Source organism: Notothenia coriiceps, unplaced genomic scaffold (genome assembly GCF_000735185.1).
Source record: "Notothenia coriiceps isolate Sejong01 unplaced genomic scaffold, NC01 NC01_scaffold00003522, whole genome shotgun sequence".
Classification (NCBI taxonomy): domain Eukaryota; kingdom Metazoa; phylum Chordata; class Actinopteri; order Perciformes; family Nototheniidae; genus Notothenia; species Notothenia coriiceps.
In genome coordinates, this window is record NW_011336223.1 from 347,939 (window position 1) to 356,528 (window position 8,590).

Below are 8,590 nucleotides of genomic sequence, written 5' to 3' on the forward strand. Positions count from 1 at the left end.
GTGTGCCTTGGCAGTCTTAATGCTAAACAAAATTGATGAGCCCAGAGCCATAACATTGAAAATCACTGACATGATAAGTGGCTCCAAACTAATTTGACACGGTCGCTTAGACGTCTGAATGACAGCAGTGTACACATGACTTAAGACCTGTCGAGTGGTGTCATAACCATAAAGCGACTTGTTTTGACACCAAAACTGAAAGCAGGAAATGCCTTCCACCTCATTATTTGCTAAATGTGTTGATGGCTAAATTAGACGTTTTCTAGCATCTTACTCATCTGAAAGCTAGAGTGCAATACACTGTCCTCCACTCTAACGTGCACACATCTGCTGTGACACTTTTGTGGAACTCAGCACCACAGTTAAAAGGAGATGACAAGAATAAACAGGTTCAACATAATGGCAGTTTGTATAAATACGATCAAGCATATCAGTCTGATACCCTGAGCTCCAAAGGCGGCTTTATGATAAAAAAGTGACACATCAGTGCCTGGTAACAGACATCAGTGACAAGGCGGACTATTGTCATGCGTTCTTTCTGGCATCTAGCAGTTTCTACAGAGTTTGACTTTGCTCTCGAAGCAGCCACAGGATAAATACTGAGGATTTATTCTCTCAATAGAAGTGGAAGAAGCACTTTAAAAAATGACAAAATCATCAACATCAGTCCAGAGTTTGTTGTTATGTCGGCATTCATTCGAACCGAGCACACAAAACATAAAAATTGATACACACTTTGTTTGATGCTGGCCACAGACAAAATGAAAGAATTCTCCAAAAATCTAACTTGGAAAAGGTTGAGGAGAAGCATATTAAATGTAAGCCATGGTAGTGAACTAGTGATTCAGAAGATGATCAAACGCTTTGATCCAGACTGAAATATGAATTCCTGCTGCTCCCCTGACTCTTCGTGTTTGTCTTTGAGTGAAAAAAGTTTGACGGATATGTTTTGCTGGGTTATAGCCAGGGTTAGGGTCCATGGTGCCGAGTTGACAATCCTGCTAACTTTATTAATCTATTTGAATTTATACTAGTGTGACTATAATTTATAAATGAAATGTATTATTATTATTATTATAATGCCGAAAATAGTGTTGTTAAAATATCTGAACCAACTGTGGGAGAGATTTACAGGACATTTGATATGCCAACCATGTCTCCTTCAGGATAAATTGAAATTACTTTAGTCGCCCCCTGACTAAACCTCCAGGGCAAATCGTCTAAAAATGTCTATTTGTGAAATATATGAAATACATTGCACTTTTTTTTATTACCTGCAAATCATTCCTATCATCTTCAGATTAAGCATGCTAAAATGCTTAATATAATTAAACATGGAGGTGTTGATGTTGGTAATCAGCTCAATCCACCACTTCTCCGCAGAAACACATTTTAACACACACGATCAGAACCTGCTATCACTCCCAGATCGATGGTCTTTGGATATGAAGACTAATGCTGCAAGAACTAAATGGACGGTATTATTGTTATGTGATGCATCTTACTTCACTTGGACATTTTTATTATGCAGAGTTAGAAACATTTTGCTTGAATTACTACCTCTAGGTATTTAATCAGCCATTTTATTTATAATGATGTGATTTATCTCTTGGATATCATCAGTAACCTAAATCATTTGAGCAATAAGTATAATTTGACTATAGTGGATGAAATGTAATAAAAGTAAAGGACATTGGTTTAAACATGTGACACACGCCTCATCTGCACCAGCCTGAATTGAAGTACTCTTATTTGACATTTCATCAGGCAGCGTTGAGCATCGCTGTGTCATCTTTGGAAAGTGGCTGCAAGTTCAAGCACATCTAATGCCTCCAGAGCAATCTGTACAACTACTGGTTCCTGACCCTCGACACATCCCCGTCCCTATAGTGGTTTCCTCGAGTTGTTTCACCATCTTTCTGTCCGTCTCAATCTCACTTTCTCCTTTTGGCATCCAGTGACATTTCCATGCTCCCTCACTCCCCTTCTTGTTAATGCCCTACAGGACATCGCTGACATTGCTTTTTCAATTTCTTGTCACCGACCCGCGAGTTACATCTGGGCCTTTTAGCGAGGGGCTTTCTAAATGTCCAATACGTTCTCACTCAGAACTTTCACCGTAGCACACAGGCACTTTCAGCGTCTTTGACTGTCAGAAGGATGAGGAAAGTAAAAAACATGAAAAGCCACTCAAATCAAGACATAACATCAAAGGGATGACGATCCAGAGATGCTGCTTCCAGATTGCAATTTACAAAGAGCAGCGCAAAAAAACAAGACTTTAATGGTATAACAATAACTAAAGCTAGCCAGAGCGGAAGTTTGCTTCGTGGCTGTTCCTGTGTAGACTGTGAAATTGGTTTCTCTCTTTCATCCTAAAAAAAAAGCCAATCAAGCACACAAAGTAACAGCTTGTTGTGAAAGCATAGACAAAGAGGCAATTACATGCGCAGCCTCCCGCTACAGTAGGAGTTCGCCGGGGATAATGGTCATGTGAAAAGTGAAAAGCCTTCACGTTAGACTTCAAAGTGTCAACGTTTTGATCCAAACAATGATATGAGAACCACTTACAGTATGGCATAACTCTTAGCAAGGATACAAAAGCTGTAACCACAGATGAATACCAAAGGGATGAATAATAAAAGGAAATAGACTTCATCTGTAAAGCCATCAGGAAGCGGCAGCAATATTCACCATCCACTTAATCCACGGTAACGATGGATTCCTGTATCTATGGACATGTTACATCACCGATCTTATATTGAATTATGTGCGTAGACCCTTGACACTTATTGAAATTGAATACTATTGCTAGGTAGGTGCAGCAGATACACACACACACACACACACACACACACACACACACACACACACACACACACACACACACACACTCACTCTGCAGCTCTGACGTAATCTAATCATTCTTGCTCTTGGTTCTGGACCAAAATAGACTCGAGGAGTATGACCCTTTTGGCTAAAAGTTCTCTTATTAGTTCAGGAATTCATTGAACTCTAGTTTAATATTGGATGGCTTTCCTCTCCTATGAATACATGGCCAACTAAACGTACTGTCACTGGTAGAGCACAAAGATCAAAATGCATTTTATTTTTGAAAACGTATAGGCGCTGAACACATTTTATTTCTTAATATGTTACAAAAGCAACACTGCTGCCAATCAAATCTGATCAAACCACACCAAACGAGGTCCCTTAGGAGCTGATCAATCGTGTTTGAGGTATACACTGTTAATTGATACCCTTTTTAATGGTTGCTATTTGGACACAATCAATACGATTCTATATATTTTTTGTTGCAATTTCTGATAAATAGTTGGGTGGAAAAAGAGCTAGCACAGGTTTTTCCTCTGCATGTTTAAGACAAACTGGAACATGCATGTCCAACTGCATTGAGAAGAAGATTTGATAATCAGTGATGCATGAGCAATTCGATAACTAGGATCCAGTACAAACTGTTTTTAGTCCCAGCTCTGGTTACAACTCTTCGAATAAAAGTATCCTTGACACAATTTGTTTGTTTCAAGAACGACACGATGACAAAATTATTTTGTGTCAAGGATGTGTTGTACAAAGCAAATATTTTCTTTTTGGAAAAATCCTCAAATATCAATAGCATTATTGAAATGCTGAGAGCGTTTGAAGAGACTAGTGAGCATGGCATGCCCTTTTGAGATTGGAAAAATGTTCCCTGACAAACAAAGTATTAACAAGCAAAATGTACTAATGTACGGTGACACTGTGGCTCAGGAGGTAGAGCCGCAGCTGCCACCATTAAAGGTCACCTATTATGCAAAATCCACATTTTCATATATTTTATACATCAACATGTGTCCCCTCTGTGTGAAGAGATTCTGAAAGTTTCAGGAAAAAAGATTCGCTCTTTTTTTGTCCTGATCCATTTATATAACAAAATCTGTCTTTTTGGCTTGTGTAAGCACCCCCCCCCCCCCCCCCTTATCACCTGAATCTCCTCCTAGAGCACCATTGTGTTCTTTTCAATCAAATTTCTCTCAGAGGGGCGTGGGGAGTGGCTCCTTATTTTCATCTAAAGGCCCTGACACACCAAAGAACACGTCCCGACGGACCCGATTGTTGCGTCGCCTCACGTCTCTGGCGTCTTGGACAAAAAGTCGCACTGGAACACGCCGCAAAGACTTTAGCCGACGGCCAAGTAGCATGTACGTGCGCACTGCGCATCCGTGAGTGGCAATAACTGTCATGGCCATTTCTACTGATCATAATTCCATTGTTGAGGTCTACTAGAATAGATTTATATTCTGCCATGTTCCAAACTCACATTGGTTTCTCATACAGCATCTCTGTATAGTATGTGTATTAACTCTCTGTCCTACACGCCTTGTTGGAGCTCCTGCCCCCCCCTCCCTGTGATCCCACTGTGCTCTGATTGGTCAGCTCTCCCACTCTGTTCTGATGAGTCCACCACCGTTACAGCGGAACATCAGTGATTATGTGTTACAATGGCATTAGTTAGCAACCAGAAAATGACCCCAGTAAGGACAAACAAATGAGAATGCTGCGTGGGGTCTGGGTGCCATGTTGGCGGGGCGTTGCGCGGCTAACTGCTGCGGACAGTGTGAGCTGGGTTAATTTCCTGCTTGCTGCGTGGGATATTGGGTCCATTTGGGCACGTCCCTGTACCCAGGCACCACCGTTACAGCGGAACATCAGTGATTATGTGTTACAATGGCATTTGTTAGCAACCAGGAAATGACACCAGTAATGACAAACAGATGTGAATGCTGCGTTAGGGCTGCTCGATTATGGCAAAAATCATAATCTCGATTATTTGGGTCAATAATTGATATCACGATACAGGGTGTACCTTTGAGGTTTGTGACTCTGCAGACCGTTTACATGCATAAAAACCTTCACAACACACAAGGGGACGGGTAATAACCGGAAAAGCATGACATGGGACCTTTAATTCAAAAGAGGCAACCGGAAGACAGAATATGTGAAATATACAAACAACAAATAGCGTTCATTCCATTTTCACTCTCGTCCATCGAAGACTGTTTCACAGACTGTTTCACATAACCACTTGTCGAAAACATGTTTAGTGCGGTCCTGGAAAATTAAAAATTAAAAATAATAGCCGTCTGTCAGTGCCTTCTTCACTTCCGTTTCGCTTCTCATGCACTGATTCGCTAAGCTGAACAGCCAATCAGAGTGATTTATTTTGCCGACAGCCTTTTGCCGACAGCCTCCCGATTCAGTGGAAGGTGTCGGCACGGCCGGAAAGACACGACGGTGCTGGACAAACCAATCTGAGTAGGGCGACAGGACGCTCATCGACGGCCAGACATCTATCGACGGCCGAAATCGGCCCGGTGTGTCCGGGCCTCAAAGTAACAGACAGAGAATCAGCACTTTTGAAACAGGGCTGAAAAAGAGGGGTTTATGGGATGCTACGATGCATCTGTTTGGTATTTCAAGCCAACCATTTCAGAGACATGTTTTATATATATCTGAGACCTATAATATAAAGGTGAAAAACAGTATAATAGGGGACCTTTAGGAGAGAGTGGTTAGATCCCCAGACCCTGATGTGTTTATGGGCAAGATATTTAACCCCACATGTCTCCCGATGGATCATCAGTGTGTGAATGTTTGGTATGACAGCCTCCGCCTCTGTTTGTATATATAAAAACTGCTTTGAGGGTTTGCAAAGACTGGTAAAGCGCTTTATAAAAGTAGTCTGTTCCATCCTAGCCTATATTTCTAATCAGAAGACATGCGGAAAACACACGGTAAGCTTATTCCTTTCTAAAGAGTTGAACTGCAGCAAGATAACAATCCCATTGCGTCGGTTATCTTCACAATCACTCTAGCTCCCACTTCACATTTAATCCCTAAATGGGATTCATTCATTCATTCATTAGTTTCATTCACAGCACAGCAGATACTGGCCTAGAATGCTGGCTCACAGCGTCACTCGCCTAACCTGTTTTTCTCCAGTGTAAACAAGCCTCTGGACTAAACGGTGAGTGGCAGATATAATGGTTTCCTCATCACTGCACGAGCCCACTGTCATTACGCAGCTCCTCCTCCACGGGAAGACACATAGCGACATCTGATAAAGTGTTGTTTGGCTGCCTGTCGAGTTCACTCGCAATCAGATGAAATGCCCTCTTTTAGTCAGGTTTGTGAGCAACATCAAGAACTTTGCTTCATCCGCCATAAATATCCTTAGATATCCCACGCATACAGTATGTGCACTCGCAGCCAGACAGTTGGCATGCTCTGTCAGGAACTTGTCAGGATAAGGAGAGAGTGAAAAAAAACACTTTGAAACCAAATGTTAATTTAGTAACTGCAGGGCTGTCTCTGTAACTACTGCTGAATATTAGACTGAACGCCTAATTGTATTTTATTCCAACTGCACGCTGCCAAAAGCTTAATTATTTTCGTCTTACTGTGCAGTCCCGGAAATAATCTACATGGGAACCGACTAAAATATGCCCATACTTCAAGCACATCTTCAACATTCAAAACATGGCCAAAATTCATATTTCCAAGCTAATCTGTTTCATGCATAACAATCTCTGCAGTGAAACCAAACAGTTCATAAATCATTGAGGTGAGTGAGAGAATTGGTTACAAAAAAGGGGAAAAAGCAAACTGACGGAGCTCATTATAAAAGATGGATGGATGAAAGGGGAGATAAATCCAGGAGCCAAGAACAGGACGAACGTGATATATTGGGGAACACACAGCTCATATCCATTGATACCTCCAATGTGCAATGGTGGATGTTCTTTTGATGCCAAGCACCTATTGGAGCCCAGACAGTATTTCTTTGTTCATTCATCCATCTACCCAATCATTGACTCAAAAGTAAGAGACTTGAGAATTGAATCTGCCTCTCATTGGCTCCCGTACTAAATGGAAAGTACTCCGGTTTACACCGATGACTTCAAGCAGAAATCCTCTCTTTTATTCACCACGGATCCTTTTGGGAAAGGTGACGTCTCAATCACTGGCCCGACTTTGGCTTTATAAAAAAGTCCCTGTCAATCTCCCTGCACTGATTTAAGGCCAAAGAGTGGCATCTGAGCCCGAGCAACCCATGCTACATTATTCAGCACTGCTCCCAAGCCTGTCTCATTAAGGATCCTGGCTATGGTCCATGCCTCTGTGTATGAGGCTTTCAGTGACAGATCTGTTGCCAGCTCAGTACAAACAGGCACAGGCCCAGTGTAAACCCCACGAAGATCCCGCTTCGTCCCCTTCCAAACCTGGCAAAAGCAAGACTCCAGTGTGACAAGCAACAGCCAAACAGAAAACATGAACTCAACTCCAAGTCACCAGTGTTTTGCCCTCCAGATGATAGCAAGTCGGAAAGGTAGGATTTGTTTTCTGACCTGGAAAAAAGTTGTCTTTTCTCGGTGGGTGGGAAAAGTTTTCTCCAACTCACTGATACGCATGATGTCGTATGCACATGGCATCATGAGTGAACACATTTTTTTTTTTCCTAATGACACCCAAGTTCCAACATGGCATGTTTTGAAATGCTACATTAGTTTGTTCAATTACACTTTCCGGTTCTTCCTAACAGTTACACTCTACCACAGGGGTCCAATCTCCCCCCCCCCCCCCCACCAACCTCTCTGCTGCCGACATTAATGACGCGTCGTTTTACACTTTCACCGCAACCATAGGATAATAATCATCACTAGCCCCGAAGTTAAAGTTTGTCGCTCTGGTTAAAAAATCCATCCAGGCATTCCGCAGCCATAGCCCGACCTCATGGATGGATTTAATTCAACGAATTGAAACTGCCGACCAGAGCCGAAAAGATTTAGCAATCAAAGAAAAATAAAGAATAAAATCTGCATGCAGCTGCACAGTTTGCCACGTTTGACTGACCCTAGTGCGAGAGCGAGGCTATTTGCCTTCCTGCATCCAAGTGAGAATTTCATTTAGCGAGTGCGACACGAGGTGCGGAGACGCAAGTGACCTGCGCCAAGTGAGGGGCAGGTGACGGATCACGGTCATGCACAGGAAAGTGTTGATGTGTACTAAACCCGGGCCACTCGCTGCATCCTGTTTGAGCACACACATACAACTTTGTTTAATAAGCAAGGTGCATGTATGTGTTAGTACATCCATCCCCTCTGCTGTGGTGCGAGCTGTAAGTGTGATTGAGTGGCACTGATTCTTCACGGACACATTTATTGTATATGGTATGACCAGATTTGTATTTAACTTAATTAGTACACTTTCGAGTAAGCATGCACCCCACGCATAGTATAAGAATCTTACACCTTGTCCATCACTGTCCTTAAATTGCATTGGCTAAAATCTGGTTCCACTCCTTTAGGCAAACAAAATCAGCAATCGTTGCTACTTTTTATAAAGGTCCGCCTATTTATGCTGTTTTTCATCAAGCATATTATAGGTCATCAGATATCATACAGAAACATGTCTCTGAAGTGTTTTGGCTCCAAACACTAAACAGATCATTGTAGCATCGCCATCATCCCTCTGTTTCCAGCCTGGTTTTCCTAATCGTGCTGATTCTCTGTCTGTTACTATTCCAAAAAAC

At 42.1% G+C, this 8,590-nt stretch overlaps 1 protein-coding gene across 1 annotated transcript in view; it reads right to left on the reverse strand.

Annotated features, from left to right (window-relative positions):
* The window catches only part of LOC104941588 (amine oxidase [flavin-containing] B-like), a 42,143-nt gene extending 34,106 nt beyond the window's left edge, over positions 1 to 8,037 (reverse strand). Inside the window, exon 1 of the mRNA XM_010766715.1 lies at positions 8,008 to 8,037. The gene's annotated coding sequence lies outside the window, so the exon portion shown is untranslated. The remainder of the gene's footprint in view (positions 1 to 8,007) is intronic.
* Between the last annotated feature and the right edge of the window lie 553 nt (positions 8,038 to 8,590).